At 42.5% G+C, this 25,376-nt stretch overlaps 1 long non-coding RNA gene and 5 other non-coding genes across 6 annotated transcripts in view; 5 read left to right on the top strand and 1 right to left on the bottom strand.

The window, feature by feature from the left end:
* Nucleotides 1-25,376, top strand: part of LOC133538432 (uncharacterized) — a 139,395-nt gene that overhangs the window by 92,101 nt on the left and 21,918 nt on the right. The window lies entirely within an intron of this gene.
* Nucleotides 853-925, bottom strand: trnav-aac (transfer RNA valine (anticodon AAC)). Its single transcript has one exon. It is a non-coding gene; the product is annotated as a tRNA-Val (tRNA).
* trnag-gcc (transfer RNA glycine (anticodon GCC)) lies at nt 1,143-1,213 on the top strand. Its single transcript has one exon. It is a non-coding gene; the product is annotated as a tRNA-Gly (tRNA).
* On the top strand, nt 2,171-2,241 carry trnag-ccc (transfer RNA glycine (anticodon CCC)). Its single transcript has one exon. It is a non-coding gene; the product is annotated as a tRNA-Gly (tRNA).
* On the top strand, nt 3,862-3,932 carry trnag-gcc (transfer RNA glycine (anticodon GCC)). The gene has a single exon. It is a non-coding gene; the product is annotated as a tRNA-Gly (tRNA).
* On the top strand, nt 4,752-4,823 carry trnam-cau (transfer RNA methionine (anticodon CAU)). Its single transcript has one exon. It is a non-coding gene; the product is annotated as a tRNA-Met (tRNA).

A 25,376-nucleotide genomic window follows, 5' to 3' on the forward strand; every position in this document is an offset into this window, starting at 1 on the left:
ATGATGTTCCAGGCGCTGTAGCTGTCAGTCAAGATACCTGTTTGTTAAACAGGAGATGTTTGGCTGAAATCGTATCAGTGTCTTGGTGTTTTTTCTGTATCACTTTCTCAGTTTGTTCTCAAACCACGTGAATGTGGGCCTAGCTTCTATTCGTTTTGAATGAAATCCCAATGGATCCACAGAGTTTGATGTCGACTACAATTTCTTAATAAGAAATGCCATTTTAAATGTGGACAAAACCAGCACTCAGAAATAAACACGACTTCAGTTGGGTTCCAAATCACTTTGTTACTAGTAGTTTGTCTGGATACTAACCAGAGTAAGCCCTTTTAGGCTTAAGCCAGCAGAGTGGCGCAGCGGGAGCGTGCTGGGCCCGTAACTCAGAGGTCGATGGATCGAAAGAATCCTCTGCTAAGGTTTAGGTTTCAGGTGAATCTTTGACTGATTCTTCTATTGAAACAAAGGCCAACACCCATTCAGCCCACAGCTGTCTTCTCTAACTCTTTGGGAATTACATTTATGATTCCTGCTAAGGTGAGAGTTTAAACATCTTATAAGTCAATCTCAACAGTACAGTTACAATCCATCCAACGCCCGGAGAATACAGTGACTTGAATGAATGACAGATTTCACTGGTTTGTGCATGACATTCTCATGGAACCCAGCATTCATGATGTTGAAGCCTGAGGTCTGCCTATATGAGAACCCTCTAAATTTGGTGTTGTGTGTGCTCAGCTGAACATGAGCTGATCAGGAATGTTGCAAACTACTTCATGATAAAACCACAGGACCTTGCTATTATTTATTTCCCGGTTTATGTATAAAGGTAAGAAGTAAAGTCAAAAAAAGGCTTGTTTCCACCCTGTTTCGAACAGGGGACCTTTCGCGTGTTAGGGGAATGTGATAACCACTACACCATGGAAACTGCTGCAAGAGCACACCTTTGTCAAGACTCACAAGTTGATATTCGGCCGATGGAAAACATGTGGCTCGCAAGTCTCATTGCTGTTATTAACTGCATTGCATTTCTTGCCTTTTGTGGATGTTGTTATATCCCTTGTGCACGTAGAATGTGTTCCACTTCGTAGCATTTCAAACGCTCTTCCTCTTAACCGAGTTCATGAACAAATGTTGTTATGCAGGCATTGGTGGTTCAGTGGAAGAATTCTCACTTGCCATGCGGGAGACCCGGGTCCGATTCCCGGCCAATGCATCTGTTGCTTTTTTTAGATTTTAAATAATATTCATAAGGGACAAAAGCAATGTTTGTGACAACCGCAAGACACAGGCATTCCACTCAGAAGGCATATTGGACTCACCGAAGACTGAAGTGGAGTACTCCAAGTTACTCCCATCCAAAGACAATGACATTGGGCCATCGTAACAAGAGATTTTCTAATAATTGGGGGAGTAATGAATCAAATTTAAAAGTCAGTCTCTGCGGCGCAATTGGTCAGCGTGCTCGGCTGTTAACTGAGAGGATAGTTGTTCAAGCCCACCCAGGGACGATGCTTTGCCACGAGCACAATTTGAGGGTTTTCTTGTACAGCCCGTGTCCCTCTCTAAATTGGCACAGTAATTTCGAGATAAAATGTGTGCCACGTTTGCAACCGTGCTTGTTTAAAATAGTGATAATCAATGCTCTCCCCTCAATTGGCTACCCGTTGAGTATAGGGTTATAGGCATCAAGTTGAAATCCATGATGTTCCAGGCGCTGTAGCTGTCAGTCAAGATGCCTGTTTGTTAAACGGGAGATGTTTGGCTGAAATCCCGTCAGTGTCTTGGTGTTTTTTCTGTATCACTTTCTCAGTTTGTTCTCAAACCACATGAATGTGGGCCTAACTTCTATTCGTTTTGAATGAAATCCCAATGGATCCACAGAGTTTGATGTTGACTACAATTTCTTAATAAGAAATGCCATTTTAAATGTGGACAAAACCAGCACTCAGAAATAAACACGACATCAGTTGGGTTCCAAATCACTTTGTTACTAGTAGTTTGTCTGGATACTAACCAGAGTAAGCCCTTTTAGGCTGTTAGTAGCTGCATTGCATTTCTTGCCTTTTGTGGATGTTGTTATATCCCTTGTGCACGTAGAATGTGTTCCACTTCGTAGCATTTCAAACGCTCTTCCTCTTAACCGAGTTAATGAACAAACATTGTTATGCAGGCATTGGTGGTTCAGTGGTAGAATTCTCGCTTCCCATGCGGGAGACCCGGGTCCGATTCCCGGCCAATTCATCAGTTGCTTTTTTTAGATTCTAAATAATATTCATAAGGGACAAAAGCAATGTTTGTGACAACCGCAGGACACAGGCATTCCACTCAGAAGGTATATTGGACTCACCGAAGACTGAAACAGAGTACTCCATGTTACTCCCATCCAAAGACAATTAACAATGGCCCATCGTAACAAGAGATTTTCTAATAATTGGGGGAGTAATGAATCAAATTCAGAAGTCAGCCTCTGTGGCGCAATTGGTCAGCGCGCTCGGCTGTTAATTGAGAGGATTGTGGTTCAAGCCTACCCAGGGATGACACGTTGCCACGAGCACAGTTTGAGGGTTTTCTTGTACAGCCTGTGTCCTTCTCTAAATTGGCACAGTAGTTTTGAGATAAAATGTGTGCCACGTTTGCAACCGTGCTTGTTTAAAATACTGCTAATCAATGCTCTCCCCTCAAATTGGCTGTACGTTGAGTATAGGGTTATAGGCATCAAGTTGAAATCCATGATGTTCCAGGCTCTGTAGCTGTCAGTCAAGATGCCTGTTTGTCAAACGGGAGATGTTTGGCTAAAATCCTGTCGGTGTTTTTTCTGTATCACCTTCTCAGTTTTTTCCTAAACCACGTGAATGTGGGCCTAACTTCTATTCGTTTTGAATGAAATCCCAATGGATCCACAGAGTTTGATGTTGACTACAATTTCTTAATAAGAAATGCCATTTTAAATGTGGACAAAACCAGCACTCAGAAATAAACACGACTTCAGTTGGGTTCCAAATAACTTTGTTACTAGTAGTTTGTCTGGATACTAACCAGAGTAAGCCCTATTCGTTTTAAGACAGCAGAGTGGCGCAGCGGGAGCGTGCTGGGCCCATAACCCAGAGGTTGATGGATCGAAACCATCCTCTGCTAAGGTTTAGGTTTCATTTGAATCTTTGACTGATTCTTGTATTGAAACAAAGGCCAACACCCATTCAGCCCAAAGCTGTCTTCTCTAACTCTTTGGGAATTACATTTATGATTCCTGCTAAGGTGAGAGTTTAAACATCTTATAAGTCAATCTCAACAGTACAGTTACAATCCATCCAACGCCCGGAGAATACAGTGACTTGAATGAATGACAGAGTTCACTGGTTTGTGCATGACATTTTCATGGAACCCAGCATTCATGATGTTGAAGCCTGAGGTCTGCCTATATGAGAACCCTCTAAATTTTGTGTTGTGTGTGCTCAACTGAACATGAGCTGATCAGGTATGTTGCAAACTACTTCATGATAAAAACACAGGACCTTGCTATTATTTATTTCCCGGTTTATGTATAAAGGTAAGAAGTAAAGTCAAAAAAAGGATTGTTTCCACCCTGTTTCGAACAGGGGACCTTTCACGTGTGAGGTGACTGTGATAACCACTACACCATCGAAACTGCTGCAAAAATACCTTTGTCAAGACTTACAAGTTGATATTCGGCCGATGGAAAACATGTGGCTCGCAAGTCTCATTGCTGTTATTAGCTGAATTGCATTTCTTGCCTTTTGTGGATGTTGTTATATCCCTTGTGCACGTAGAATGTGTTCCACTTCGTAGCATTTCAAACGCTCTTCCTCTTAACCGAGTTCATGAACAAACGTTGTTATGCAGGCATTGGTGGTTCAGTGGAACAATTCTCGCTTGCCATGCGGGAGACCCGGGTTTGATTCCCGGCCAATGCATCTTTTGCTTTTTTTAGATTTTAAATAATATTAATAAGGGACAAAAGCAATGTTTGTGACAACCGCAAGACACAGGCATTCCACTCAGAAGGTATATTGGACTCACCGAAGACTGAAACAGAGTACTCCAAGTTACTCCGATCCAAAGACAATGACAATGGGCCATCGTAACAAGAGATTTTCTAATAATTGGGGGAGTAATGAATCAATTTCAGAAGTCAGCCTCTGTGGCGCAATTGGTCAGCGCTCGGTTGTTAATTGAGAGGATGGTGGTTCAAGCCCACCCGGGGATGACACTTTGCCACTAGCACAGTTTGAGGGTTTTCTTGTACAGCCCGTGTCCTTCTCTAAATTGGCACAGTAGTTTCGAGATAAAACGTGTGCCACGTTTGCAACCGTGCTTGTTTAAAATACTGATAATCAATGCTCTCCCCTCAAATTGGCTATCCGTTGAGTATAGGGTTATAGGCATCAAGTTGAAATCCACGATGTTCCAGGCGCTGTAGCTGTGAGTCAAGATGCCTGTTTGTTAAACGGGAGATGTTTGGCTGAAATCGTGTCGGTGTTTTTTCTGTATCACTTTCTCAGTTTTTTCCTAAGCCACGTGAATGTGGGCCTAACTTCTATTCGTTTTGAATGAAATCCTAATGGATCCACAGAGTTTGATGTTTACTACAATTTCTTGATAAGAAATGCCATTTTAAATGTGGACAAAACCAGCACTCAGAAATAAACACGACTTCAGTTGGGTTCCAAATCACTTTGTTACTAGTAGTTTGTCTGGATACTAACCAGAGTAAGCCCTATAAGGTTTAAGACAGCAGAGTGGCGCAGCGGGAGCGTGCTGGGCCCATAACCCAGAGGTCGATGGATCGAAACCATCCTCTGCTAAGGTTTAGGTTTCAGGTGAATCTTTGACTGATTCTTGTATTGAAACAAAGGCCAACACCCATTCAGCCCACAGCTGTCTTCTCTAACTCTTTGGGAATTAAATTTATGATTCCTGCTAAGGTGAGAGTTTAAACATCTTATAAGTCAATCTCAACAGTACAGTTACAATCCATCCAACGCCCGGAGAATACAGTGACTTGAATGAATGACAGATTTTACAGGTTTGTGCGTCACATTTTCATGGAACTTATCCTTCATGATGTTGAAGCCTGAGGTTTGCCTATATGAGAACCCTCTAAATTTGGTGTTGTGTGTGCTCGGCTGTACATGAGCTGATCAGGTATGTTGCAAACTACTTCATGATGAAACACAGTACCTTGCTATTATTTATTTCCTCTTTTATTTATAGAGAAAAGAAGGAAAGCAAAAAAAAAAGCATATTTTCACCCTGTTTCAAACAGGGGACCTTTAGCGTGTTAGGCGAATGTGTTAACCACTACACCATCAAATCCGCTGCAAATTTGGGACCTTTATCAAGGCTTACAAATTGATATTCGGCCGATGGAGAACATGGTGCTCGCTAGTCTTATTGCTGTTATTTGCTGCATTGGATTTCTTGCCTTTTGTGGATGTTGTTATATCCTTTGAATACGTAGAATGTGTGATGTAACATTATTTGGTATCAGGAAGGGACCTTTATTTTGAAGGAGAGTTGCTCCTTCCTCTGGTTTCCGGTAGTCTGCGCATGACAGTTCGACGCTCACTTGTTCACACACGAGACGTATTTATGTGTTTCTGCGCTCAAAGTTTGTTGTTTCTTCCCACGAAGTGCCTTAGAAACATTGTCTGTAAGTCTTGTGTCTGTTTTATGAGTAACATGAACACGTTGTGTGTGCGTGTAAATGTAAAAATAGTACTGTGTGACGATAGCTTGTTCTCATGTTTTAGCTTGTTGCTACTTAGCATTTAACTTCTTTGCTTGCTAGCTCACTCCTCTAAAGGAGGGTGCAATCTTTGTGTCTCTCCTCAGTGTATAATGTATATTATCCTGTGTTGTTTACAAGCATTCCATATGTAAATCTTATTCATGTGTGGCTTTGAGTGTTCGGACTATTTACATACGTTTATGAACACTGTTTACATGCTATTTATTGTATGGGCTGTGTGTGTATGTGTGAAAACATGTTATGCAGCAAAAATGTACGGACATGTTGTTACTTAGTAGTGTTCATTTGACATGTATTTTATGTCTCTTTATACAGTTTTACAAAAACGAAAACAAAATCAATACAAGGAAAAGAGAAAACAAAGGAAGAAATTACCAATTCGACAAAAAAAAGGTGAAGTGCATTGACTGTGAAAACCACTAAAGCTTCTTAAAGATAAAAGGCCTGGACTCTTTCTTCCATTTCCCGGTCCCGTAACCCAGAGGTCGATGGATCGGAACAATCTTCTGCTATGATTTAGGTTTCAGGTGAATTTTTAACCGACTCTTATATTGAAAGCAAGGTCAACACCCATTCTGACTATAGCTGTCTTCTCTAATTCTTTGGGAATTACTCCTATGATTCTTGCTAAACTGAGAGTTTAAGCATCTTATAAATCAATCTAAATAGTACAGTATCAATCCATTCAACGCCCGTACATTAAAGTGACTTGAATGAATGACGATTTCACTGGTTTGTGCGTGACATTTTCATGGAACCCAGCATTCATGATGTTGAATCCTGAAGTCTGCCTATATGAGAACCCTCTAAATTTGGTGTTATGTGTGCTCAGCTGTACATGAGCTGATCAGTTATGTTGCAAACTACTTCATGATGAAACATAGGACCTTGCTATTATTTATATCCTTGTTTATTTATAGAGGTAAGAAGTAAAGCAAAAAAAAACTATAACCTATTTCCACCCTGTTTCGATTAGGGGACCTTTCGCGTGTTAAGCGAATGTGATAACCACTACACCATGGAAACTACTGCAAGTCTCAAACCTTTATCAAGACTCACAAATTGATTTTCGGCCGATGGAGAACGTGGTGCTTGCTAGTCTTATTGCTGTTATTAGCTGCATTGCATTTCTTGCCTTTTGTGGATTTTGTTATATCCCTTGTACATGTAGAATGTGTTCCACTTCGTAGCATTTTTTTGTCCGTCGCAGCCCGCATTTCAAACGCTCTTCATCTTAACCAAGTTCATGAATACTGTCTGCTCCACAGGCTTTGGTGGTTCAGTGGTAGAATTCTCTCTTGCCATAAGGGAGACCCGGGTCCGATTCCTGGTTAATGATCTCTGTTGCTTTTATTACATTTTAAACAATATTCATAAGGGACAAAAGCAATGTTTGTGACAACCGCTAAACACAGGCATTCCAGTCAAAAGGCATATTGGACTCACCAAAGGATGAAGCAGTGTACTCCAAATTACACCCATCCAAAAACAATGACATCGGGCCATTGTAACATGAGATTTTATAATGTTTCGGGGAGTAATGAATCAATTGTAGAAGTCTGTGTCTGTGGCATAAACAGTCAGCGCGTTCGGCTGTTTCTGAGAGGGTTGTTTTTAGCCCACCTAGGGACGAGATTTTGACACGAGCACCCGGGTTGGGGGTTTTCTTGTACAGCCCATGTCCTTCTCTAAATTTGCACAAGATTTCTAGTTAAAACATGTGCCACGTTTGCAACATAACTTTCAGCCATGCTCGTTTAAACTAATGTAAATGAGTGATAATCAATGCTATCGCTTCAAATTGGCTATCAATTGAGTATAGGGTTATAGGCATCGAGTTGAAATCCATGATTTTCCAGGCGCTGTAGCTGTCAGTCAATGTGCCTGTTTGTTAAACGGTAGATTTTTGGCTCAAATCCTGTCAGTGTCTTGATGTTTTTTCTGTATCACTTTCTCAGTTTGTTTTCAAACCACATGAATGCAAGACTAAATGCTATTCATTTTGACTGAAATCTCAATGGATCCACAGAGTTTGATGTTTACTACAATGTTTTTAGGGACCGATGTCCCAAAGGGACAGAGGACCCTATTGAATTTGTAGCGTTTTATTGTATTAGGGACCGATGTCCCAAAGGGACAGAGGACCCTATTGAATTTGTAGCGTTTTATTGTATTAGGGACAGATGTCCCAAAGGGACAGAGGACCCTACTGAATATCTAGCATTTTTCTATTATTATTCTTTATTATAATACGGCCGCCTCTTTGATCTCTAATTTTACATCCTTAACATGCTTCAAAACTCATCAAATTAGACATCAGGACTGGCGAAAATTGCGATTTAATCAAAAAACCAAACCCCAAAACTGAAAATTGCGCTCTAGCACCCCCTAGGAAGAAAACACGGACAAAACTGCCTCTAACTCCCAGTAGGAATGTCGTAGACACATAAAACAAAAACCTTTATGTAGGTCTCAGTTAGACCTATATGTCATCCACTGACAATCCCCAGCAAAAATCAACAAGAATTTTCCAACTCCCCCTTTAACTTGCCTTTTGTCAAACATTTCCTCTGAGGCTGTTTGTCGTGTCGGCTTCAAATAAGCACAGGAGAGAGATTGAACCCTTCTGATTAAATGTTGATGAAAGAGTTTATAAACTAATCTAAGAGACTGATGTACAATACATGTGTATACAACTTTTTCTCTGTTTAATAATTCATCCATCCATCCATCTTCTACCGCTTATCCGTGCTTGGGTCGCGGGGGCAGTAGCCCAATCAGGGAAGTCCAGACTTCCCTCTCCTCAGCCACTTCCACCAGCTCTTCCCGGGTGATCCCGAGGCGCTCCCAGGTCTGCTGAGAGACATAGTCTCTTCAGCGTGTCATAGGTCTTCTTCATGGTCCCATACCGGTGGTACATGTCCTGATCTCCTCAACAACAAGGCTTCCTAATAAAATGCCCAAGCCACTTTAAAATTGTTATTACCATTATTACCAATGGTTGTTAATCAAATGTTGGGAAATTTTTGTGAGTCTGTGATACACGATTGTAAAATATCTAATAAAGTATGACTGAAGTAGACAGTCTCTATAAATGTGTATTTTCATTTTAATAGGCTTGTCCTGAGAGGTGTCGTCGGAGACGTGTAGCCATCAGGCGCGCCAGACGGAGGGGGCAGGTTGGTGACCCCATTTTTCCCCTTACTCTGCAGTCACACAGCCGGTGATCATTGACGATGCGGCAGCCCAGTGGGCGTTTAGCTCATATGATTTCATGTTGGGTGGTTTCTCCGCATTCGTTCCAAAATGCTACAATGTTGTTTATGTTCAATGACATTCTTCCCGCCAAGTCTCCCGGGATCCTTAGTTCCCATCGTCCAATCACGGCCATCAGTCCTGAGTTGCACTCATCACTGGTTGTGTGAACGTAGGGTTAGTGTCAAGATGCACCATATGTACAATTTCAGGTGCCAGCGGTCCGTGGGGAACCAGGGGTCATCAGGGAGGAGCCTGCTGTCCAGGAGGAAGCCCAGGTGCTGCTGCAGGTCTTCAAAGATAAGGTTGCTTCTGTTTTTCTACCTAGTGATAGTGGTAGTGTTAGTGAACCTCAGTCCGTCTGCGGCCGTGTGGCAATGGTCGAGAGGGATCGTTGGGGAATTACGTTAGCTAAGGTTGTTTGTGCAAATCTTTTCACCAGGGGGATAGCAGGTCTAGTTACGGAGGGATGCAATGCATGGCCAGTGCATCAAGTAGTATAGCTAATCATGTGGTGAAAAGCGTGTTTTCGGGGGAGACACAGGATCTCGATCGCATCCTGTATTCCGGCGACAAATTTTACAGTATTATGCGCAACCTGGGTATTTTTAGCCATCCGTCACATTATTTTTCCGTGCCGGATCTACCTAGTCATGTAGTTATTGACGAGCAGTTGTTTAGTTTCCATTTTAGTCAACACCCAGTATCCGGTGATGTGGGTGTTGAGCAGGAAAACAGTCCCTTTGTGACTGCGTAATGGATTAGATGGAATTTTCAGGCAGTACAGCACGTGTCTGCTGACACTGGTAACGTCTATATCTGCCATCATCTGTGAGGATGGACAGTTCGCTGTGGTCGACAGTCTCTCACATAGTAGCTGTGGCCAGTGTAATACTGCACTTTTCCTGTTTAGATGACCTGCATCACTATATCTGTTGTTTGGCTGACGCTCTCAGTCCAGGGCCGAAGCCTTTTGAGCTGTGTGCCGTTGGGGTTAGTGTAGGTGCAAGTCCAGCATTGTCTGGAGCTTCTGTAGAAAGTTGCATCTTTGAGATGAACACTGCTGCAGCACCTGAGCTTAGTGACATCAATGATGTTTGTGTCACCACCTCCTCGTTTGAGAGTGATGCAGGTCAAGCTGTGAGCCACGCACAATCCGGTGTTTCTGTGGAGGGTGGCTTAATAGAGATGAGCACTGCTCCGGCACCAGGATTTAGTGACCTCGAAATCATTTTTGCAGCCCCATCTGTTTGTCAGAGTGGGGCTGGTGATGAAGCACTGTCTGGCGCTTCTGTTCTCACTTTTTTAAGTGAAGTTAGCAGTGGCTCAACAGCAGAATTTGTTGCCACTGATGGCAAAAAGCGTAAGATTTTTTTTTCCAGTGAACGCATGTCAAAATATTTAAAGTGTTTTGATAGCGTTATAGTCAACTCCGATGTAGTGTTCATCACTGCATCAAAGAGTGAGAAACAGTTTTTCCGTCCCCTCGGTGATGATGTTTGTAGAGCGTTGTGTAGTCGATTAAAGGTAGATTTTATGAATGTTGGTGGTTTGGTGCATAGAGAGGTTCCTACTAAGGTGTTCACTGCCTTAGCGAGAAAATAGTTCGGGCAATATATCAAGCAGTCCAGGATGAAGTGTGTCAAGACTTGGGCTACAGAGATTGAAATCCAGGACACTGCAGATTATTTAGGCATTGACATTTTTACATTTGATGATGGTCGTTGTTTATAGTTGCAGCAGTAAATGTTTTCCAGCGGACTGCATTTACTTGGAGAATGTCGGTTGCCAGCATTTCGAGTATATTCTTTGTGTTTCAAAGCATGGAATGCAAAACTGTCATGGTTATTGGAAATTAGGCAGGGATATAGGCTGTTGCACTAGGTCTTCAGTGAAAGATGGAGCGGGGCAGGCAGTAGAGGGGATAGATTGTTTAGATTCAGGTAAAGATTTTATAGAGGTTGTAGAGGAAAGTACAATAAGGAGGGATTCTAGTGCAACAAAGTATTCAAAGCGTAATACAAGACTGCAGGATACATTAAATCCCAGGGGGTGAACAAGGGGATGGACCAAATGCAGAGAACAAATTTCGCAAATTGTGTGACAATCATTGGTCCTTTAACTTTAAATGTTAGACATCGAGAGAGACGTGCCCTGCTTTATAGGAAAATGTATAGTAAGGACATGAACTTCAGGGAAAGCGATAAAGATATAGTTTTGAGCACAAGGAAAGGGTGAAAGCAAGCAGTGTAGGGAAGTACAGGGATAATTTGGATCTCAGGGTTAAAGCAAGCAAGCAGTGTATGAAATACAGGGATAATATTGAGCACAGGGAAAGGGTTAAATTCGTGAGTAAAGTTGCGAGTGAAATAAAATACAGGGATGATTTGGAACACAGGGACAGGGTTAAAGAAAAGAGTGTAGGGAAATAGAAGGATAATATTGAGCATAAGGACGGGTTAAATTCGGGAGTAAAGTGGTGTGTGAAATAAAATCCTGGGATAATTTAGAACACAGCGACAGGGTTAAAACAAACAGTGTAGGGACATATAGAGATAATTTACAACAAAGGGACAGGGTTAAAACAAACAGTGTAGGGACATATAGAGATATTTTAAAATACAGGGTCGGGGTTAAAGCAAGCCGTGTATGAAATACAGGGATAATATTGAGCACAGGGAAAGGGTAAAATATGTGAGTAAAGTGGCGAGTGAAATAAAATACAGGGATAATTTGGAACACAAGGACAGGGTTAAAGAAAAGAGTGTAGGGAAACGCAGGGATAATATTGAGCATAAGGGAGGGTTAAATTCGGGAGTAAAGTGGCAAGTGAAATAAAATACAGGGATAATTTGGAACACAGGAAATGGTTAAAGCAAACAGTGTAGGGATATATAGAGACCATTTAGAACACGGTGAAAGGGTTAAAACAAGCAATACAGGGAAATATAGAGATGATTTAGAACACAACGAAAGGGTTCAAGCAAACAGTGTAGGGAAACACAGGGATAATATTGAGCACAGGGTAGGGTTAAATTCGGGAGTAAAGTGGCAAGTGAAATAAAATACAGGGATAATTTGGAACACAGGGACAGGGTTAAAACAAACAGTGTAGGGACATATAGAGATAATTTAGAACATAGGGAAAGTGTTAAAGCAAGCAGTGAAGGGAAAAACAGGGATAATATTGAGCACAGGTTAGGGTTAAATTCGGGAGTAAAATGGCAGGTGAAATAAAATACAGGGATAATTTGGAACACAGGGACAGGGTTAAAACAAACAGTGTAGGGACACAAAGAGATACTTTACAACACAGGGTCAGGGTTAAAACAAACAGTGTAGGGATATATAGAGATAATTTAGAACACAGGGAAAGGGTTAAAGCAAGCACTGAAGGGAAATATAGAGATGATTTAGAACACAAGGAAAGGTTTAAAGCAAACAGTGTAGGGAAACACAGGGATTATATTGAGCACAGGGAAGGGTTACATTCGGGAGTAAGGTGGCAAGTGAAATAAAATACAGGGATAATTTGGAACAGAGGGACAGGGTTAAAACAAACAGTGTACGGACATATAGAGATATTTTAAAACACAGGGTCAGGGTTAAAGCAAGCCGTGTATGAAATACAGGGATAATATTGAGCACAGGGAAAGGGTAAAATATGTGAGTAAAGTGGCGAGTGAAATAAAATACAGGGATAATTTGGAACACAGGGACAGGGTTAAAGAAAAGAGTGTAGGGAAATGCAGGGATAATATTGAGCATAAGGAAGGGTTAAATTCCGGAGTAAAGTGGCGAGTGAAATAAAATACAGGGATAATTTGGAACACAGGGACAGGGTTAAAGCAAACAGTGTAGGGACATATAGCGATAATTTAGAACACAGTGCAAGGATTAAAGCAAGCAGTGCAGGGAAATATAGAGATGATTTAGAACACAGCGTAAGGGTTAAAGCAAGCACTGAAGGGAAATATAGAGATGATTTAGAACACAAGGAAAGGTTTAAAGCAAACAGTGTAGGGAAACACAGGGATAATATTGAGCACAGGGAAGGGTTACATTCGGGAGTAAGGTGGCAAGTGAAATAAAATACAGGGATAATTTGGAACAGAGGGACAGGGTTAAAACAAACAGTGTACGGACATATAGAGATATTTTAAAACACAGGGTCAGGGTTAAAGCAAGCCGTGTATGAAATACAGGGATAATATTGAGCACAGGGAAAGGGTAAAATATGTGAGTAAAGTGGCGAGTGAAATAAAATACAGGGATAATTTGGAACACAGGGACAGGGTTAAAGAAAAGAGTGTAGGGAAATGCAGGGATAATATTGAGCATAAGGAAGGGTTAAATTCCGTAGTAAAGTGGCGAGTGAAATAAAATACAGGGATAATTTGGAACACAGGGACAGGGTTAAAGCAAACAGTGTAGGGACATATAGCGATAATTTAGAACACAGTGCAAGGATTAAAGCAAGCAGTGCAGGGAAATATAGAGATGATTTAGAACACAGCGTAAGGGTTAAAACAAACAGTGTAGGGACATATAGAGATAATTTAGAACACAGGGAACATGTTAAAGCAAGCAGTGAAGGGAAATATAGATTTAATTTAGAACACAGGGAAAGGGTTAAACTAGGCAGTAAAAGGCAGTATAGTGTTAGTTTAAAACATAGGCAGCAAGTGATAACTAGTGTACAGCTGAGTCGGAAGCAGAGGCTGGAGAGGTCTATAGGTTTTGGTTTTGTCATAGATAGTTTTTTGGATAAGGTTAGACATCGACATGTAGTGTTTGTCATTGGCAGCTGTACAAATATCAGGTGCTGTGCTGTGAGAGGTAAGTATATGCAGCAAGTTTAGCAACGGTTGGCATTGCAAATAATTGTAATATTGAACATTATCTGCATAGTATGATAAGTGTGTTGATCCCTGTCTCATTGTTGCGTCCAGAGGTCAGTTGTGGATTTGCTTTACGCATCCCTTTTATGAAGGTGTTGGCGTTGCCTAAGTGTGGTCAGAATGGCGTACATGGGCCCGTTACTTGTGTTCCGGCAAACATTGTACAAACCACCAATCGGTTGCTACGGTCCAGTACGGAGGCGTCTCTGCTTCAAGTTGAGTTAAAGCGGAATCTAACTTACAAAGGACACTACGAGTATCAATTTGTTGACATTTTCCAAGATGGCGGCGCCCGGACGGGCTGCAACATTGCGGAGCTCCTGCTAAAGATGGAACATTTGGCAGAAATACCGGACAATTCTACAAACTTTATGGCTGGCTCACATCGTGGTCACTCCGTGATCACGTACGACCGCCAGACACTTCTGGATGTGGACACATCGGGCCGTTTTGGATTGATAGACGCGTGCGTGCTAAACATGCTAACTAGCATGGGAATACGTCGGCGGCTACATCCAGCGGCCTGTGAAGCAGGGGAGTCTAGTAGCAGCGGGGGCCGTCTACGGAGCAGACGCCAGCGGTGTGATCGGAAACGCGGATGTCGAGCAGGGCTAAAAACAAAGCAGAAGGCTAATCACCACAGAACACCACTTTCCTCCATCCCGAAGACGGATTTAGATGGAAAATGCGAGACTACTGGTCTGGGTAAGGAGTCAGTTAAATTAGAACAAGTTTTTTCTGCTTTGAGTGTTTCAGAGTTGGACATGTGTTTTACTGAGGTGGCTAACTATGATGCGTGCAGTTTATCAAAGCAACAAACAAACAATCGGAAAATCCCCGTTACTGAGGTGGCTAACTATGATGCGTGCAGTTTATCAAAGCAACAAACAAACAATCGGAAAATCCCCGTTACTGAGGTGGCTAACCATGATGCGTGCAGTTTATCAAAGCAACAATCAAACAATCGGAAAATTCCTGTCGTATCAATTCCTAGATATGGTCGTAATTATACTGAATGCACTGGGCATAATAAACACAACATTATCAATATTGCTACTACGGATAATTTGATCAAAAATTCCCTGAAACAGCCCACTACCTATAATACAGGTTTTTTAAACATAAGATCATTGTCTCCCAAAACGTTATTAGTTAATGATATTATCAGAGACAACAATCTTAACGTCATCGGTCTCAGCGAAACCTGGCTTAAACCAAACTACTTTTTTGCGCTAAATGAGGCATGTCCTCCTAACTTTACACATGCGCATATTGCCCGTCCGCTTAAAAGGGGTGGGGGGGTCGCACTAATATACAACGAAAACGTTAACCTTAGTCCTAACATAAATAATAAATATAAATCGTTTGAGATGCTTACTATGAGGTCTGTCACACCGCTGCCTCTACACCTGGCTGTTATCTACCGCCCCCCAGGGCCCTATTCGGACTTTATCAATGAATTCTCAGAGTTTGTTGCTGATCTAGTGACACACGCCGATAATATAATCATAATGGGGGACTTTAATATCCATATGAATACCCCATCGGACCCACCGTGCGTAGCGCTCCAGACTGTAATTGATAGCTGTGGTCTCACACAAATAATAAATGAACCCACGCATCGCAACGGTAATACGATAGACCTAGTGCTTGTCAGGGGCATCACCGTTTCCAAAGTTACGATACTCCCGTATACTAAAGTATTGTCCGATCATTACTTTATAAAATTCGAGGTTCAGACGCATGTTCGTCAAACTAATAATAATAATAACTGCTATAGCAGCCGCAACATTAATGCTGCCACAATGACAACTCTTGCTGACCTACTGCCCTCGGTAATGGCACCATTCCCAAAGTATGTGGGCTCTATTGATAACCTCACTAACAACTTTAACGCTGCCCTGCGCGAAACCATTGATAACATAGCACCGCTAAAGTTAAAAAAGGCTCCAAAAAAGCGCACCCCGTGGTTTACAGAAGAAACTAGAGCTCAGAAATTATTATGTAGAAAGCTGGAACGCAAATGGCGCACGACTAAACTTGAGGTGCACTATCAAGCATGGAGTGATGGTTTAATAACTTATAAACGCATGCTTACCTTAGCTAAAGCTAAATATTACTCAAATCTCATCCACCGTGATAAAAACGATCCTAAATTTTTGTTTAGTACGGTAGCATCGCTAACCCAACAAGGGACCCCTTCCAGTAGCTCAACCCACTCAGCTGATGACTTTATGCAATTCTTTAGTAAGAAAATTGAAGTCATTAGAAAGGAGATTAAAGACAATGCGTCCCAGCTACAACGGGGTTCTATTAACACTGATACGATGGTATACACGGCGGATACTGCCCTCCAAAATAGTTTCTCTCGTTTTGAGGAAATAACATTAGAGGAATTGTTACAACGTGTAAATGGAATAAAACAGACAACATGTTTACTTGACCCTCTTCCTGGGAAACTGATCAAGGAGCTCTTTGTATTATTAGGTCCATCAGTGCTAAATATTATAAACGTATCACTATCCTCGGGCACTGTTCCCCTAGCATTCAAAAAAGCGGTTATTCATCCTCTTCTTAAAAGACCTAACCTCGATCCTGACCTCATGGTAAACTACCGACCGGTGTCTCACCTTCCCTTTATTTCAAAAATCCTCGAAAAAATTGTTGCGGAACAGTTAAATGAACACTTAGCGTCTAACAATCTATGTGAAACCTTTCAATCCGGTTTCAGGGCAAATCACTCGACGGAGACAGCCCTCGCAAAAATGACTAATGATCTATTGCTAACGATGGATTCTGATGCGTCATCTATGTTGCTGCTCCTCGATCTTAGCGCTGCTTTCGATACCGTCGATCATAATATTTTATTAGAACGTATCAAAACACGAATTGGTATGTCAGACTTAGCCCTGTCTTGGTTTAACTCTTATCTTACTGATAGGATGCAGTGTGTCTCCCATAACAATGTGACCTCGGACTACGTTAAGGTAACGTGTGGAGTTCCCCAGGGTTCGGTCCTTGGCCCTGCACTCTTCAGCATCTACATGCTGCCGCTAGGTGACATCATACGCAAATACGGTATTAGCTTTCACTGTTATGCTGATGACACCCAACTCTACATGCCCCTAAAGCTGACCAACACGCCGGATTGTAGTCAGTTGGAGGCGTGTCTTAATGAAATTAAACAATGGATGTCCGCTAACTTTTTGCAACTCAACGCCAAAAAAACGGAAATGCTGATTATCGGTCCTGCTAGACACCGAACTCTATTTAATAATACAACTCTAACATTTGACAACCAAACAATTAAACAAGGCGACACGGTAAAGAATCTGGGTATTATCTTCGACCCAACTCTATCCTTTGAGGCACACATTAAAAGCGTTACTAAAACGGCCTTCTTTCATCTCGGTAATATCGCTAAAATTCGCTCCATTCTGTCCACTAAAGACGCTGAGATCATTATCCATGCGTTTGTTACGTCTCGCCTCGACTACTGTAACGTATTATTTTCGGGTCTCCCCATGTCTAGCATTAAAAGATTACAGTTGGTACAAAATGCGGCTGCTAGACTTTTGACAAGAACAAGAAAGTTTGATCACATTACGCCTGTACTGGCTCACCTGCACTGGCTTCCTGTGCACTTAAGATGTGACTTTAAGGTTTTACTACTTACGTATAAAATACTACACGGTCTAGCTCCATCCTATCTTGCCGATTGTATTGTACCATATGTCCCGGCAAGAAATCTGCGTTCAAAGGACTCCGGCTTGTTAGTGATTCCCAGAGCCCAAAAAAAGTCTGCGGGCTATAGAGCGTTTTCCGTTCGGGCTCCAGTACTCTGGAATGCCCTCCCGGTTACAGTTCGAGATGCCACCTCAGTAGAAGCATTTAAGTCTCACCTTAAAACTCATTTGTATACTCTAGCCTTTAAATAGACTCCCTTTTTAGACCAGTTGATCTGCCGTTTCTTTTCTTTTTCTTCTATGTTCCACTCTCCCTCGTGGAGGGGGTCCGGTCCGATCCGGTGGCCATGTACTGCTTGCCTGTGTATCGGCTGGGGACATCTCTGCGATGCTGATCCGCCTCCGCTTGGGATGGTTTCCTGCTGGCTCCGCTGTGAACGGGACTCTCGCTGCTGTGTTGGATCTGCTTTGGACTGGACTCTCGCGACTGTGTTGGATCCATTGTGGATTGAACTTTCACAGTATCATGTTAGACCCGCTCGACATCCATTGCTTTCCTCCTCTCTAAGGTTCTCATAGTCATCATTGTCACCGACGTCCCACTGGGTCATTATTGTCACCGATGTCCCACTGGGTGTGAGTTTTCCTTGCCCTTATGTGGGCCTACCGAGGATGTCGTGGTGGTTTGTGCAGCCCTTTGAGACACTAGTGATTTAGGGCTATATAAGTAAACATTGATTGATTGATTGACTCGTGGCATGTCAAACGGGCTATGGATTACTTAAAGAGAACCAATGTCTTGATTAAAGACATTGAGTTCAACAAGGAATGGTTAAATGATTTTTGTAGGGAAGAAGAGGTTGTTGTAGAGGATGGTCAGGCTGGTCAGGGTGACCAGGTTGTTGTTGACGGACAGTCCAGTGAGGATGAGGCTGTAGAGCAGGAAATTGGGGCAGAAGAGGTAGCAGAAGACATGGCACAAGATGAAATGTTATATGACAGACAACAGCACTGCATGTTTCAGGACACTTGTCTTATGCCTGTTGCTATTGGTCAGGAAGCAATAGATCAGTATTTTGAGCATGTTTTAAGTCTTGCCTCCGCGGAAGGTAATAGTCCGGTTAGAATGCTTTCGGACAAATGAAATGAGGCGGTGTGTTTCCCTGTGCTGTTTCTGACGAGTATAAACACATTCCACACCAGCCGCATGCATCGCTTAACATTGTCTCGCTATTTTAATAATCATATAATGCATTCCGATGGCCATTTTGCGCGCAATGTGGAATATATATCCTTGAGGCAGTATTTGTCCGAAATAGACCAAGTGATATGTAGCATTTTGGTCGCGATGCGTAAAGGTAAGGGGTGTCAGCATTCTCAGTGGAATTGCCCGGGCATGGTCAAAGACGACAAGTCTCTGAAGCGCTTTATACAGTTTGATGACGGTTTTCATTTCCTTTGGCCCGTTCGCGGGACGCCAGCTTTTTGGTCTTTGGCTCAGAAAGAACTTTTGGCATGTGTCCGCCAATTGGGGATTCCATCATGGTTCTGCTCCTTTACTTCTGCTGATTTGCGCTGGCAGAATCTCCTTGCCAGCATCCTGAGACAGGACGGCGGACAGTAGAACAGTTACAGAGTGGGCCGATAGGTGCGAGCTGTTGCGTCGCAACCCGGTCACAGCCCCGAGGATGTTTGACTACAGGTGGCGCTGTTTTTTGAAGGAAGTACTCATGTCCCCGTCTCAACCAGTTGGCAAGATTGTAGATAAGTAATCGAAATGAGTTCCAGCAGCGTGGGTCCCCCCATGTTCATGTGCTGTTTTGGATTGAGGGAGCTCACCAAATTTATAAAAACACCGACTTAGAAGTTGCATAGTTTATTGACAAATATGTAGCCTGTGAGCTATCCTCAGACAATTACACAACATTGAACGTTGTGTCATCAGTTCAAACGCATTCAAAACGGCATTCAAAGTCATGTCGTAAAAATAAAACAAAATGCTGTTTCAATTTTCCAAAACCGATATCTGCACGCACTTTCATCTGCAAAATCAAAGAATGGGTTTTTTGCTAAAAAGGGAACGAGGACATGGGGTAGTTGTATTTCAGAAAACAGGCCACAGTGAAGCTGTCTGGACGATGAGGGACAAAATATGCCAAAGGAGGTTGCGCGGTTGATTATGTCGAGAGAAAAGGATGCCATGGAGAGGGAGGAGCCTTTTGGTAGCATAGAAGAGTTGTTTGCCAGTGTGGGCATCAACCAGGCTGTCAGGGGTATTTGTTGTCAAACCCCATGATGCAGAGACGGAGGCAGGCATAGAATATGAAAACATGATTTAATTCAAACTAAACAAGAACAAACAAAAAGCACGCACGTGGGCGGAATAGCACACTAAGGGAGCTAGCACTGGAAGCTAGAAAACAAAAATGAACTTTAGCATGGAAGGTAGTGGATAGCAAACAGAAAAACTAGAAATAACTAATGCTAACAGAAAAAGCTTACCGCTACGACGACCAGGACAAAATGTAGCATGACAGGTAGTAGCTGTAACAAAACGACACGACAGGTAGCACGACAAGTCATATGTGGCAACGACAATACAATACAAATGACAGTACAATGATCCAGCCCTGACTGGAGGAACAAAGCAGGTAAAATAGGAGCTGGCTGATTGACATCAGGTGTGACCAGATGCCAATCAGCCGCAGCTGAGTGAAAACAGGACACAGGGAGACAAACAGGAAGCTGAACCAAAATATGAGCACTACACAGGAACTAAGGACAGGAAATATTAAACACAGAGGAGAAACTAAAACACAAACAAACTGTCAGTGACAACTCTGACACAGGCAGTCTTTGAGCTCGCTTATAGGCGGCTGGAGACTAAGAATAAGGTGGTTTATAGGCGAGGAGTAAACGACACCTGGGTTAACCAGAGTAATAGGAATTTATTGAAGTGTTGGAACGCTAACATGGACATTAGCTTTGTCACTGACGCCTACGCAGTCATCATATACATAGTAAAGGACATCACAAAAGCAGAGAGAGAAATAGGTCTGTTATTGAGCGATACCCTTAAAGAAGCAAATAAACAAGGAAATCTCTCTGCTCAAGATGCTTTAAAGGGGAACATTATCACAATTTCAAAAGGGTTGAAAACAATAAAAATCAGTTCCCAGTGGCTTGTTTTATTTTTCGAAGTTTTTTTCAAAATTTTACACCTCCCGGAATATCCCTAAAAAAAGCTTTAAAGTTCTTGATTTTCCCTATTTGCGATGCGACTGTCCATTTTCCTGTGACGTAATACAGGGCTGCCAATACAAACAACATGGCGGTTACCACAGCAAGATATAACGACATTAGCTCGGATTCAGACTCGGATTTCAGCGGTGTAAGCGATTCAACAGATTACGCATGAATTGAAACAGATGGTCGGAGTATAGAGGCAGATAGCGAAAACGAAATTGAAGCGATTCAACAGATTACGCATGAATTGAAACAGATGGTCGGAGTATAGAGGCAGATAGCGAAAACGAAATTGAAGCGATTCAACAGATTACGCATGAATTGAAACAGATGGTCGGAGTATAGAGGCAGATAGCGAAAACGAAATTGAAGAAGATATTGAAGAAGAAATTGAAGCTATTGAGCGAATAGCTATTGACGCTATTCGGCCATAAAATGGGTGTACCTAATGAAGTGGCCCATAGAATGGCTGCCTTATTAGCATCGCCGGTAAAAATGTGGGGACCAGACGATCAGGACTTTCGCATCTTGTGACACTGGAGCAACTTAAATCCGTCGATTGGTAAGTGTTTGTTTCGCATTAAATGTGGGTATCTAGTTTCAAATGTACATACAGCTAGCGTAAAAAGCATGTTAGCATCGATTAGAGTAGCATGTTAGCATCGATTACCTGGCAGTCATGCTGCGACCAAATATGTCTGATAGCACAAAAGTCAACAACATCAACACAACTCACCTTTGTGATTTCGTTGACTTAATCATTGCAAATGCATCTGCAGGTTGTCCATACATCTCTGTGCCATGTCTGTCTTAGCATCGCCGGTAAAATGTGCAGACACTCTGGCAAATTCAATGGGAGTCTGGCGGTAGAATTTTTGCCAGTGGTGCAACTTGAATCCATCCCTGTTAGTGTTGTTACACCCTCCGACAACACACCGACGAGGCATGATGTCTCCAAGGTTCCAAAAAATAGTCGAAAAAACGGAAAATAACAGAGCTGAGACCCGGTGTTTGTAATGTGAAAATGAAAATGCCGGGTGTATTACCTCGGTGATAAAACACCGATAAACAGAAAGGCGTTTAATTTGCCAAAATTAACCTTTTTAGAGTTCGGAAATCGGTTAAAAAAATACATGGTCTTTTTTCTGCACATCAAGGTATATATTGACGCTTGCATAGGTTTGGTGATAATGTTCCCCTTTAAAGAAACTGGGCAGTGTATATTTACACAACAGAGATGTCTGCGCTCAGGAGTGTATAGGCTAATGAGCATGCATTTGAAAGAATGTTCCAGGAAGGTTGTGTTTATTCCAACAGAGTAAATAACATTGTGCGGATGAGTTTACCCCTCAGTGTGTTGTTGCGAAAGGCTTCCTCAGAGGGTCTTAGGTCAGAAGACATGTGGATGACAAGTATTGTATATAGGTATAGGACTGATTTAGACCTCAACCTGGAAGGCTCTGAGTTCTGTGAGGAAGGTAATGTGACGTCGGGCAGTGTAAGACGTCATCAATAAAAACAGGGCAAAGTTTGAAGTGGACTGTCCTCGATTAGAGCGTGCGCAGGAGATGGTTCGATAATGTCAATGACGATGCGTGGGGGGATCTTTGTCCTGAACAGCAAATCGAACACATGGAATGTTTAGAGGAGAGGCGGCGACAGCAGCAAATGGAAATTAGGGAAGAGCAGCTAGTTGAATTGGAGGAAAATGTCCCTGATTTGTTTGTTGGTGATGAACAAGTAGCTCAATTTGAGAGAAACACCAACATTTAGGTGTCAGGTGAATCTTTGACTGATTCTTGTATTGAAACAAAGGCCAACACCCATTCAGCCTACCGCTGTCTTCTCTAACTCTTTGGGAATTAAATTTATGATTCCTGCTAAGGTGAGAGTTTAAACATCTTATACGTCAATCTCAACATTACAGTTACAATCAATTCAACGCCTGGAGAATACAGTGACTTGAATGAATGACAGATTTCACTGGTTTGTGCATGACATTTCCATGGAACCCAGCATTTATGATGTTGAAGCCTGAGGTCTGCCTATATGAGAACCCTCTAAATTTGGTGTTGTGAGTGCTCAGCTGAACATGAGCTGATCAGGTATGTTGCAAACTACTTCATGATAAAAACACAGGACTTTGCTATTATTTATTTCCCGGTTTATGTATAAAGGTAAGAAGTAAAGTAAAAAAAAGGCTTGTTTCCACCCTGTTTCGAACAGGGGACCTTTCGCGTGTGAGGCGAAAGTGACGCCGAGATGAGCAGTCGCATTTTTTTTCGCTCCCGCTCGGGAATACAATCAACCATTAGGATAATACCACACTTTCTCTTTTTTCTGCTGTGGATCACGGATTTATATTTGAAACCACCACGGATACAATACCCTCTTGAAAATGAGAGTCGTGAACGCGAAATGGACAATCACTGCGAATTTTACCTTCTCGGTAATTCATCGACGAAGCACCTGGGCTTCGGAGGTAATGTGATCCACTCTCACCTCACAGCGGATCGGAACAGAAGAAACAAGCCCCTGACTGGAAGGATAGACCGAAAAGCTACAATTTTACTATTACTTCTACTCTCAGGAGACACTGAATTAAACCCTGGACCAATAACCACCCGGTTAATGCTGTCTCACCTAGCGAAGCCTAGCAATGTTGTTGCTAACGACGCCGAGGAAGCTAGCGTAGCTGCGAGACCTCGTCGGAGCTATGCTAAAAACATTAGCTCTCCACCTACGCCAGCTCCTACTTGTTCACCATCACACGTGCTCACCTGCGATCCAGCGGTCGGCGGCACGACGGAGGACTTCACCCCGAACATCGGTGCGGTTGGCGGCCCAGAGATGGAGGAAGACTGCTCAGACACCGGTGAGGACAGCGGCTCAGCGGCGGTCGGCGTAACGGCTTCTGACGACTCCCTGGCCACCATTAAAATCGGCAGCGCGGAGGTCCTCCTAAATTCTCCCAAAACCTTGAGGGTCATCACCGCGTCACCTGGACCCCCACGGCCTACACAGGTTTCGGGGGTCTCTTCGTGGATCCATGGTCTTTGTTCTCAACCTCACCAAAACCCGCGAAAACCACATCTACTCCCACCACTCCTACCTGGCCCCCCCTCCCCCTCTTCAACCACGCCGCTCCCCCATCACCTGGACGACGAACAATAGGCCACTCTCCCTCTCTTCATCCCCCAAGTCTTGCCACAGAAACTTCAATAACAACCAACACCCCTCCATCTTCTGGACAGTACTTCTCTCCAACGGACTCTGATGTTGTCTTTGGTTCCGGTGGGCTACACATCATCCATCTTAATGTGAACAGCCTCTCTGGAAATAAACTCGACCAAATCAGAGAAATGTTCCACAACAATAAGGTAAAAATCATGTGTTTCTCCGAAACTAAATTAGATGATAGTGTTTCTGATTCAGAGATAGAGATAGAAAACTTCTCGGTCATCAGAAAGGACAGGAATAAACATGGTGGTGGTGTTTGTATGTATATTCACCAGGATATTAAATACATAACTCGATCTGATCTCAACCACAATACCCTTGAATCTGTGTGGGCAGAAATCAAATTCACTAACGCTAAGCCGGTACTAATAGGGACTATATACAGACCCCCTAATCAGAGTGATTTCTATGGTGCCCTGGAGGAGTGCTTAGCTGGTGTAGAAAACATGGAGATTATTATAACTGGAGATCTGAACACAGATATTCAACGCAGAGATGCGCCTGTCTTCAAATCTTACAGAAAATTCTGTAATCTGCATGCTCTTTCCCAGCTAATAACACTCCCCACACGGGTGTGTGTTTCCACCCAGTCAACCATAGATCTCATCCTCACATCGGACCGGCATAATATTAAAAATAGTGGGGTCATGATCTGTGGTCTTAGCAACCACTATATAACCTTCTGCACGCGCAAAATAAGTAAACCTAAAGCCAATGGCCACATAACAGCTCAATCCAGATCCCTTAAAAAATACAACAGTGATAATTTCAACCTCAAATTAGATGAGTGGGACTGGTCCCCTGTTCTCACGAGCAACCTGGTTGAGGATGCTTGGGATCGCTTCAAAACAGCGTTCCTAGCTATACTAAATGATATGGCTCCCATGAGAACAGTCAGGATCAAAGCCCGCTCTGAACCGTGGATCAATCCAGACCTATTAGCTGCCATAAAAGACAGGGACAGAAAATATTTCGAATACCAAAAGTGTAAAACCGAAGTAAATAAACAACCCAATAATAATAACCTTAAATCACTCCTTTCAACGCTCAAAAAGCAATGCAATAAATTAAGAAATAAAACAAACAACCTGACTAAATCCTTAAAAAAAAATTATATCAATGACAAAATAGAGGAAAACACAAATAAGCCACGTGAGCTCTGGAAAATTCTCAACAACCAGCTTCCTGGAAGCAGCCAGAAACTTAAAACCAGACTCACCAACATCAACATCAAGGAGGGTGACGCCCTCATTACAGACAAAATAGAGGTAGCAAGCA

The sequence above is a fragment of the Nerophis ophidion genome, linkage group LG01 (assembly GCF_033978795.1).
Source record: "Nerophis ophidion isolate RoL-2023_Sa linkage group LG01, RoL_Noph_v1.0, whole genome shotgun sequence".
In the NCBI taxonomy this organism is placed as follows: Eukaryota; Metazoa; Chordata; class Actinopteri; order Syngnathiformes; family Syngnathidae; genus Nerophis; species Nerophis ophidion.